This window comes from Desmodus rotundus, chromosome 3, assembly GCF_022682495.2.
Source record: "Desmodus rotundus isolate HL8 chromosome 3, HLdesRot8A.1, whole genome shotgun sequence".
Lineage (NCBI taxonomy): Eukaryota > Metazoa > Chordata > Mammalia > Chiroptera > Phyllostomidae > Desmodus > Desmodus rotundus.
Genome location: NC_071389.1, coordinates 20,850,394 through 20,861,385, shown reverse-complemented (window position 1 = coordinate 20,861,385; position 10,992 = coordinate 20,850,394). Strand labels below are relative to the sequence as shown.

The following is a 10,992-nucleotide window of genomic DNA, read 5'->3' as shown; positions in this document are numbered from 1 at the left end:
ACCTGGAGTTGGGAGGAGGTGCTGGGAGACCACTGCTGGAGAAAATAACTCAAGGGAGTCCTCAGCCTGAATTCGGAAATGGGCTCAGATGTTCAGATTGCCTTTTAGCGTGGCTGTGTGACTTTGGATGAGTGACCTAACCTCTCTGAGCCTCCTTCCCTTTCTATCAAATGGGGTTAACAGTTCTGACACCACTAGGTTATCCCGAGAATAATATTCTGCAGAAAAGTGTAGGCACGTGGTGAGCGCTCAATAAATGTTTGCTGAAACTAAATCTTTTTGCACTCAGCCAGATTCAGTCCCTCTTCTTCCGCGGGACGGAAAAGCGCTCGGTGTCTTGGCGTGGAGCCCAGTCAGGTAGGGAAGAAGCTCCACCGGGCTCCAGTGCCTCCCCTCTCCCCCGCCCATCCACACCCCCAGCCGTTGTCATGGCCACCGGTTCAGGCCGGGAGCAGCACCTAGGCGTGTTCAGCCCATTCCCCGCCTTTCCAGAGTGACCATTGGCTGGAGAAGCCACGTGACGCTCGCTGGTATGCTAATATATGGTAATTGCCCCCTTGCCCCTCCTCGCCGGGCAGTGTCCGAATAGCCAGCAGGGTGCGCGGCGCGGAGCCGAGGGGGCGGGCTGAGGGGCGGCCCCCTAGAGAGAGCAGGCCAGGTGGAGGAGGAGCGCGAACGCGACCGCAGGTAACGGGCGGGCGCGTGCGCGCTGGGGCCGGCCCGCGGCGGACCGGCAGCGCGGGGGACTCGGGCCGCGGGGCTGCCGGCTTAACCCTTTAGGCGCCCAGCTGTCACGGCCGGGCCGGGGCGCGCTGACCCCGCCGGGCCGCGCGGGGCGGAGCGGAGCCGTGGGCACAGACAAGTAGGGGGCGGCGGCCTGTCCCGGGAGCCGTGGCGTGCGTCCCGCGGGGCATCGAGCGGTAGGGGCCGACGGACCGACTGGCAGCGCTGCGCCCAGGGTGGGGACCCAGCCGCGGAGGGGGTGCGGGGTGGGCGCTGGTGCCGAGACTTGCGAGAGGCTGCGGGGAACCGGCCGAAGTACCAGTCCTCGCACGGTTTCTCGGGTGGATACCGAGCCAGTCTCGCAGAGGCCCGCGCCGAAGCAGCCCGTGGCCTGGCGCGGCCTGCGTCTCCTCCGCTCGTCCCGCAGAGTGCGAGGGGTCCCGGGGATCAGGCCTGACCTCGGCAGCCTACGTCTGACAGTCCCGCCGCTGGCACTTCCGACCCGAAGTCAAGCTGGGGCCCCCTGTGGGACGAAGACAAGATTGGTGTGAGGGGTGGGGGGCGGGGGGCGGGCGCACCAGCCTAGGGAACTGGGGATTGTCGTTGCTGGGAGGAGAGGACACTCTCCCCAAGGAAGAGCAGGCCCCAAGATTTGCCGGGTTTGAGAAGGAAGGATGCCCAAGAAAAAGGCACTGCCCCCTTGTTTTCTGTGCTGGGTGATGACCTGACACTCGTGGGAAAAGGTCGCTGCTGGACACCTGGATCTGGTCTGTCATGTCCAGAGGAAGCGTCTGTTTTGCGTGAGTTTCTAACATTTTTTACAAGGCAAGATTTAAATTCATCTTCCTCCCTCACCCTTCTCCCAGGTCTGCTGCAGAAGTGTGTTCTTTCAATTATCCCCTCCTCCGCCCACCGCGCTGCTGCCACCACCACCACCACCACCACCAGTTCACTAAGATTGGTGGCGGCTTTAGACACACAGTGTAATTTAGCTTCCTCTACAATAGAAATAATGCTGGGCTGGGTGATGTGCCACTAATATTAAGCTTGCTCTGAGAGCTTCCTGGAAGTGTGGGGATGAAATGTCTCTATCACCAGTGCGGATGAAAAACTGGCTAATGTGCCAGCGACAGCATTAGAATTTCCTTTTTGAGTCTAAAGTCATTTCTTCTAAATCAAGAAAAAACGTGGTCACACAGGAGGATTACCAGGACCCAATTTGATTCTTGCAAGTGAAGAGCAAATTGCACTTCCATGTTGTTCTTTTATCACACAACAAACACTAGCAAAATGCCAGGCGCTCTATGTCTTGGGGGTGCAAAGATGAATAAGATAATATATCCTTGTCTTCAAAGAAATAGTGGGAGAGACAAAAAAAAATTGCCAATGAAAGCAATAACAACATAATATATATATATATATATAAAGAGCTGTGGGAACTCAGAGGAGGGAGCAATGAGCTGTCAGAGAGGGTCCAGGAAAGCTTTCCAGAGAAAATCATGATTAAGCAAGGTCTTGAAGGATGAGTAGGAGTTTGCCTTGCAGAGAGGATTGGGAAGGGTGGGAGGGGCAGCCAGCTCAGTGGAAACAGTGAATGCAACACCTAAAGAGTATGTATCCCCAGGCAATGGCGTTATATTGCAGCCATAGCCTTTTTCCTTTCTCAATAAAGTAAATCCCCAAAAGTGACCTAGAATTTCTAATTCCCAGCACAATTTCCAGTGATCTTTCCCTTATTATTGTTCTTTTCCCCACCTTTTTCCCATCATCAGTTTTTCTGAGCCTCACTCCTGGTCTTTGTCACTCCTGTCTTTCCAAGTCAGGGGCCCCCTATGGACATGGGAAAGAAATGGGTTGCTGTAGATCCGCGGCCGAGGGCCTGGAAACCGGGCAGAGTGCGTGGCCAGACAGGCATCATCTGGGAGGGCAATCTAAATCATACGATGAGAGGAAAATAATGGTCATAACCAGGGAGGCGGTGCTGAACGTGAAATCTGCGTCTGGTCAAATGGTGAGACCTGGGGAAATGAGTAATTAGCTCGGAAGCAACAAGGATCTGGAGCAAGACAAGGTTTGGACTGTGATGTGGGTCAGGGGAAGCAGTTCGGAACTGACACCATGAATCGGGCAGAAATGACAAAGCTCACTGTTATGTGGTGCCAGCCGTGTAGGGCAGGGCTGGATCTGACAGCTTTGGCAACGGGACAGAAAAGGACAGCACCATCCCATCTACAGAGAATTCCGGTACTGCCTACCTTCTGGTCTCTCTCTCTCCTTACTATTAGCCTCTTTTGATCTGTTTCCACCCATGATCCTCTCTTCTAGGATTCATTTACTAAGGTCTTTAGCTACCAGAGCCAAGAAAATCTTGTTCTGCTGCCTTAGTATCCACCTCTAGAACTGTAAATAGTCCATTTTACCCAGAAGCCATCAACTAGCCAGCCTGTTTTTACCTCCTGGTCATTTGTAAACAGCATGAATGGGTCCAGAGGTAGTAAGGTGAACCTCATCTACCAAACTCACCTAATGTTTGAATCAGATAAAAGCCTTTTAGCTTTGCTTAAGCCAAAATTTATTTTTAGAATGGATTGTGGTGAATTTTTGGCACATCTCCTGTCTTGAACTATGTTACAGATAAAGCCACGTAAAGAAGGGGACACAGGGGTGACAGCTCCTACTGTGTGTGCACTGCCGAGAGTGAGAATGCTGAAGGGCTAGAGAATCAGAGGTGCTGTTCAAGCAGTCTTCTCATCAACATGCTTAACTGAGCACCTGCTCGTGTTGATCCCAGGTCCACCGGTTACCTGCTCTGTGGCTTGGGCAAGTTATTTGACTTCATTTTTTTCCCTATGTACTAATGCGACCTACCTCTCATAGAGTTGTGAAGATTGAATGACATCACAAATGTAAAGCAGTAATTCAGTACATTTTCAAAGTGCTCAATGTGCTATTATATGAGTTCAAAAAAAAAGAAGAAAGGTCATTATGGGCTATGATTATCATGGAAGGATTTTTTCAGAGACATGGCAAAATTTATTATATATAAAGACAATGAAGGTGGAAGGGATTTCCAAACAGGAAAAATAATGTTCATAAAACATAGGGCCAGAATATGGACGGAAATTTTTAGGGATCCGTTGATCAGATTGACCAACCTGACAAGATCAGAAGGTTTAAGTAAAGAAGCTGTAGAATTGGAAGGGCTGGTGGAAGCCAGATTTTAATAGACACAGAACTAAAGAGTTGGGACTTGATCCTGCATGATGGAAAGTCTGAAGATGCTTGGTGAGGGAGGTGTGGGGTCATTGAAGTAGTATTTTAAGAAGATTCTCAACAACAACGTGGAGAATAAACTTTAGTAGGGATGGAAAGAGAACTGTATAACCAGTTGGTAGGCTATTAAAATAGTCTAGGTGTGAGGGGATGTGGAATTGAAGTAGGGTGATGGCAGTGAAAATAAAAAGGGATGGGCTCAATAAGCATTACAAAGGAAACAGGACTAACTGGATATGGAAGACAGGAAATAAGGAAGAATCTAATATAGCCTTGAACATGCACGACAAGATGGACAGAAATAGGACAGATAGGAAGGAAAGCCAGTTTAGGGAAGGAGAGAAGCTAAGCACTAGATATCTTGAGGTGATAACAGGAACTTGTAAGTGAATACATCCCATGAGTATTTGGAAGTGGGGGCTAAGGTTCAAAGGAGAGAAGTCAGGGAGTCTTATATATAGAAGGTGATAATTGAAGCCATGTGATTAGCTTCATTCACCAGTGGTAACGGCATAGGAATAAAAGTCTAGAGGACCAAGGGCTGAAGCTTGGAGATGGCCCACACTTACTTAGGGCAGTAGGGGGAATAAATGGCGTCAATACATTAAAAAATAAGGAATCAGAGAAGCAAAAGGATCCCCTAATTTATTCACCCAGCAAATTCATTCTGTTCCCAACCATTTGTGTTACGTACCAGACTAGACATGCCGTGGGCTGTGAAGGTGTAGTATCTCAGCCTTCAAGAGCAGAGAAGGTTTCAAGCTGGAGGAATTGGTCAGCAGCACGAAATTGTACAAAGTGAGAAATGTCCATTGTATTTAGTAAACAGGGAGTCATTAGTAACTTTCTGAAAATAAAAGCTTCAATTCAGCAGGGGATGGCCATGGGGATATTAAATGCCAGATTAAAGAGGATTGCAGCAGGAGATGCTGATAGCAAACCGAGACAGCCTGGAGATCGCCCTTTGTGTGTGTGGCAGTAAAAGGAAGAGAAATAGGGAAGTGGTTAGAGGAGGCAGAAGAGTCAAGCAAAAGATTTGATCTTCCCTGTTTGCTCCGTTATGTTAGTTGTCCTAAAAAAATCATTCTCATTCTTTCATCCTGAAGAGCAGTTCAGCAATTCATTTCTTAAACTTACTACATCGATAATCATTTCGTTGAACAATAGTAATAATACAGCTACCATTTATTGAGTGCTTACTATGTGCCAAGCACTTTCTATGCATCTAGTCACCATACCATTTAATCCTTACGAAACTGGATTATAATCACACAACCTCTTAGAAGCATGGAGAGGCTAAATAAATTGCCTAAAATCACATGACTAATGAGTGGCGATGATGAGGTTTGGACCCAGCTTTAACTCTAAAACCCTTCTAAAGCACCAAGCTACACTGTCCCTGAGAATAGGGCCAGCTGCATGGGTGTGTGACCTGCCCAATCTCCCAGAGCCCTGCATTAAGAAGTGCCCTGTGCTTAGTTTAATGCTCCTTTGTTGCTGTCTTGAAATTCTTAATAATTTTTTTAAACAAGGGCCCTGTATTTTCATTTTGCACTTGTCCCCACAAATTATGGAACTGGTTATACCCTAAGGTGTCTCCCGACACCGGGAAGGCATTCTGTGCTGTATGCTTTGTTTTGGTGGCGAAACCTTATGTCCTTGCTGTGTCATGGCTCACAGTCACATTTTCCTGTGGCCTCATTTTGGACTCCTGGTATAAAGGGCAAAAGGGAGATATTTTGAAGATAAGTGGATGGCCAGTATGAAGAGAACAGAGAATAAAGAGGCAAGGAATTAGCCAGAATGGCTTCTAGAACTCACGCCTCATATCTTGAGAGTATTATTGGACAGAGTAACAGTCCTGATGCCATTGTGATTCCCAGTTTAAATAAGAAATTAGTTTATTTCTATGCCTTTGGAGTCATATATTCCCATTTGTTTGTGGAAAGCTATGGAGACCACTTTCAACCTACTGAAACAGAACTTGGGGTTGAACAAGTGTAACACACCTTGTCTGCCCTGCTCTGTTGCCTTTTCAGCAGGCTGACGCCACCCCTTCACCCCACCCTAGGGACTGTCCAGCAGCTTTGAATCCTGTGGCCTCTTTACCGCATTTGTCTTGAATGTTCAGGTTCCACTCTTGCCTTTGTTTCCCATATGAATTATGAAAGCCAGAAAAAAATAATTTTTTATATTGTCTCTCATTCTTTGGCTTTACAGCCACTACTTGTAACTGACAAAAAAAATAAGTTTTTCTAGTTTTCATGGTTATTGCTCTCTCTTCTCAAAACCCCCCCCCCTCAAAACAAAAACCCTTTTACTCATCCTCTTGCTCCTGTTACTCCTGGTCTCTCTGAGTAATCCTTTAACCAGGTGCTGACCAGATCCTGACACCACTTGATACTAGTTGTCCCCTTGATCAAATCCTAACACCAGCCGACCTGGATTCCTCTGTGGAGGATATTCAGACATGCCTGAGATCCTGTTGCTTCCTCCCGTTGCCGGTGTCATTCCCATTCAGAATGCTCATTTTCACTTTCTACTCCAAACAGGGGCCAGGTAAGCCCAAGAATATGTGAGTTTAAACACATGAAGAGATTTAGAGTAGCCCTGACTGGCGTGGCTTAGTGGGTTGGGTGTTGTCCTGCAAAATGAAAGGTCACTAGTTCGATTCCCAGTTGGGGCATGTACCTGGGTTGCAGGCCTGGTTTCTGGTTGGGGGCATGCGAGAAGCAACAGATCTATGTTTCTCTTTCTCCCTCCTTTCCCCTCTCTCTAAAAAAAAGGAAAATCTTAAAAAAAAAAAAAGATTTAAAGTATAACCTGTGGTATATATCACGAAACAAAGTTTAGATGGCCAGGAGTTCTCCATGGTCTCTCCTGTTGTGCTGGTAGCATAGTCTCCCTAGGCACTGTAGCAGTTTCCTGTTGTGTAACAAATTACCCCAAATGTATCAGCTTAAAACAACAAACTTCTCTCTCTTTTAAGATTCAATTCAAGCATTACATCTCGGAGGCATTTCCCAACTCACTTTTAATTAATTAGTACCTTTCCTCTCTGATCTTCCTTTGTACTTTAACATCTCATTATAGCCTTTAACACATAGTTGCAACTGAAAGGAACTATGTCTTTTTCATATCCATAGCTGCAATTCATTCCTAAAGCCACTCCTGGAACCTATATAGTAGGTGCTCTTTAGTGGCTGTTCGATATACATAAGAATAGCTTGTACCTTTAAATACACTATGCTCTGTTCTTTAGAAAACTCACATATACTAGAAAAGTAACTAGCCTTGTGCCCCATGGTAGATACACTCTTCGTCATCTCCCTATCCAGAGATTTATGTATCATTGCTGTGTAGTTGTAAAGAAGCCATTGTGTTGACTTGCCAACTCATCTTCCCCCCGGGAGGACTTCCTGAACTTGTTTCTGTCTGTTTCTGCTTCACCCATTCTCTGAAACCGGTTCTGGCCCTCTTAGGAAACCATATAATGAGCCCCAAGCCCAAAGAGACTTGGTTTACTAACAAAGCCAACATTGGTTCACTATTTAAATATTTCACTATAATCTTTATGAAGGGAGGGTCTGGGTCTGGCTCACACACTGCCGTATTCCCAGCTCCAGGCACCATGAGATGCTTAATAAATATTTGGTGAATGAATTAAAGGCACTCCATTCTTGAGATTCACGTCCCATTTCTGTTTTCCAGGTCCTGAGCCCTGATCACCCAGAATCTAGGCCTGAGTTCCTCATTTCATGCCGCCCGGGTTTTTGTCTGGGTCCTTGACTCTTGTCTTCTAGCTTCTTATCATATCTCATCTTTGGGAACTTGACCCCTTGCTTACTCAGAACTAAGGGGCCTCTTCCCTCTTGATCTTCCTAACTAATAAGGCCAGATTTCCTTAAGAGAATATTTTTTCTCTACCTATAGCCAGAAACATCCAGCATACATATTAAATGTGTCAAAATGTTTCAACTGAAGAGAATTACATTCAAATTGCAAATGAGAGGGGACAAGCCCCTTAAGAAGCAAGTTTGGGCCAGAAACCAAGTTCTAAAATTTTGTGAGTCTGTTAAACTGATTAACTAGTAAGCTTCAGCAATTCAATGCAAATTAATTTTTATACCAACCAGCAAATCAAAGGGGGGAGACAAATGACAGTCTAAATATGGTTGCCAGGGAAACTTTTCCTGACAGAAGAGAGAACCTCACAGGAATTCATACAGGCCCCAGAAAGCGATGTAACCTGATCTTTCTCTGTTCTCTTTCTGATGGGGGAATGAAACAATGTATTGTAGAAACCATAGGTACAGATGACGGGGGGGGGGGGGGGGGGGGGGGGGGGGAGCTTCAGACTCTTCCAGAGACTATAGGAGTAAGTTCTCCTCTGGAAGTAGGACTGAGTAGTGGAGTTCTCCAGAGCAAATGGGAGGCACCATTCCACCTGAGGAAACATCTGGAAACATGGAGCTTCTCTGAATCCACCTCTGAAAGTGTATTCATTCATTCAATAAAGTGACTCAGCACTTTCTAAATGGAACATTGCCCAGAGGAAATTATGGTTATTTTTTCATATTTTTGAAGGTATACCCCTGGTGGCTGTTCCTTAAATTTTATCTATTAATATTTTTGAATAGAGGGTGATATGGACTTAAATATTTAATCCTTTTTAAAAACATTTTTCTGTAGAAAAAGCATAAACTCAAGTGTATATTCTGCCATATTCCTATTTTTAGGTCATTACTCCTGAGAAAAACTTAACCCATTGGTCCATATACAGCCACACCCCAAAGTGGGTGTTCACTTAGTGACAGGGTCATCTGAATTGTAGGTGTGGTGCCAGTGAAGGACGAACCCATGCCATCGATGGCCAAAAACCATTAAGAGACCCTTTGCATTTTAGCTATAGTTGATGGACGGTTTGTGATCTAAAATCTTGGCTGTAAAATACACTGGGATTGAAATGTATAACACATCCCCGTGTCTGAGGCCTACTGTTCAGCGTCCCCTCTCATACTCTCACATACCGGAAGTTCTTACCGTGCACGGTGACTTTCACCGGCCTGCAGAGAGACAGCGGAAGGTAACATTAACAGCAGGAACACTAGAGCCAGACTGCTCGTGTTGTTCCAGCCCTGCCTCTACCACTCGTTAACGGTGACCTTCACAGCCCCTGCGAGTCTTCATCCTCCCTGTGCTCAGGTCTTCTTTGCATAATTGGGATAATATAGTAACTACCTCAAAGAATTATAGAATTAACCAGGTTAATACATGGGAAGCGCATAGTAAGCACTATACACATTTTACCTTTTATTATTTCCTGTAACCTCCCAGACAGTAGGGTCGGTTCCGCTGGAAGGAACGCTGTCGAGCTATGTAACGATGTAACGATGTAATAACTTCCCTAAAGCTGCACACTACGTTTGCACTCGGATTAGCTTCACCCTTTAGCACCGGGGCTGTCCACCCTACTTCGTGAGAGAAAGAAAATGAGAATTCGAGTGAGAGAGAGGAGCTTGACTTGTGGAGCATTTTGAATTAGGGGTTACTTCACAAAAGACGGCAACACTAAAGCATGTGAAAATGAAATTGCTTTCTTAAAGGCAAACATGGTTGGGAGCAATAGAAGACAGGGAATGTCATACTGGCCCAGGCCAGTGGTGTATGGAGCCCAACCTCCTGTATCTGATCACGATAACCAGAGACAATTGGAGGGCAGTGCTGCAGCTGCCGACTGTGACAAGATCTTCTAGGAAGAGAAATGGGCCTGCTGGGTCTTATTCACCCAAGTATTTAAGCTTCATTTCTGTTTTGGTTTTTAAATCTGTTCACTTGTTAAAAACATTTTAAAGATTCTGTACCCCGTGTTAGTAGCTAGGGATGCAAAGATGAGTAGAACCCCGTCCTGCCACCCCAGAGGTTTATAAAGGAGGACAGACATGGAAACATTGATTATGCTGTCGCACTTAGTGCCATCATAGAAGTAGTAGGGACACGGTGTTTTGGAAGCTTAGAGGCGAAATCACTTAATTATGCTTAGAAATGTCACCTTCTGGAGAGAATGACACTTGAGAGGACAACTGAAGGATAAGGAGGTGTTGCTCAGGCAGACGGGGTACCTCAGACAGAAGCAGCCGTACGTGCAAAGGCGGGGTGTCTGCCTGAGAGCACAGCACACGCAGGGAGTTCTGCGGAATCTGACACGCCTGGAGGACAGTGTGCGAGCAGAGCAGAGGCGGAAATGGGGCTGAAAAGTAGGCTGGGTGTGTCGTGCTAAGAATTTGGACTTTGTGTTGGAGGCTGTGGGGTGCTGTTGAAGTGCTCTGGGGGTAATGTGATCAAATCTGCCTTTTAAGAGGGTCAAATCAGCAATGTGGAGCCTGGTGGAACAGAAGTGAGACTAGAGACAAATCACGCAGTTAGAAGGGGAGCCTCCAGCTCAACTTCTCATCCACTGCCACCGTTTTTACTATGGCATATGTACAGGGTGGGGCAAAAGTGGGTTTACAGATGTTCATATGGAAAATAATACAATCATTAATAAATAATGACACAAGAATAAACTGTTGCATACTCCCAACTGTAAACCTACTTTTGCCACACCCTGCACATTTGTTCATTCAAACCAGGTTTATTGAGGGTACTCCGGGTACTGGGCTGTCTGCTGGAATACTACGGGAAACAACACACCAGCCACATCTCGGAGTCACCTGCAGTGTTTTATTTGTCCTAAACAAAAGCTGTCTTGAGTTTTCAGCTCTCCTGGTCCATCTCCTGCTTCCTCTCAGTCCTAGGACCTGTGTTCTGACACGCGGAAATGAGCTAGTTTGTGCTTCCCTCGTCCGGGCGCTCGGTGACCTTACCGTCCCCGCCACGAGTCCTTCCTCTCCACCTCCGTCTGGCCAGAGTGCAGAGTTCTGATCAGTTACTGAACTCCTACAGAGAATGAATCGATTGCATTCCTGTTTTAGACTTCAGCTACTTAAATTCTTG

At 46.3% G+C, this 10,992-nt stretch overlaps 1 protein-coding gene across 4 annotated transcripts in view; it reads left to right on the top strand.

The window, feature by feature from the left end:
* Positions 1-598: 598 nt before the first annotated feature.
* The window catches only part of PHC2 (polyhomeotic homolog 2), a 91,971-nt gene continuing 81,577 nt past the window's right edge, over positions 599-10,992 (top strand). The window contains exon 1 of one of the 4 annotated variants that reach the window (XM_053920068.2): positions 599-687. The gene's annotated coding sequence lies outside the window, so the exon portion shown is untranslated. Of the gene's footprint in view, positions 688-1,313; positions 1,524-10,992 lie in introns of those variants that run through there. The other 3 variants (XM_024554541.4, XM_045190800.3, XM_024554543.4) reach the window with 3 other exon arrangements.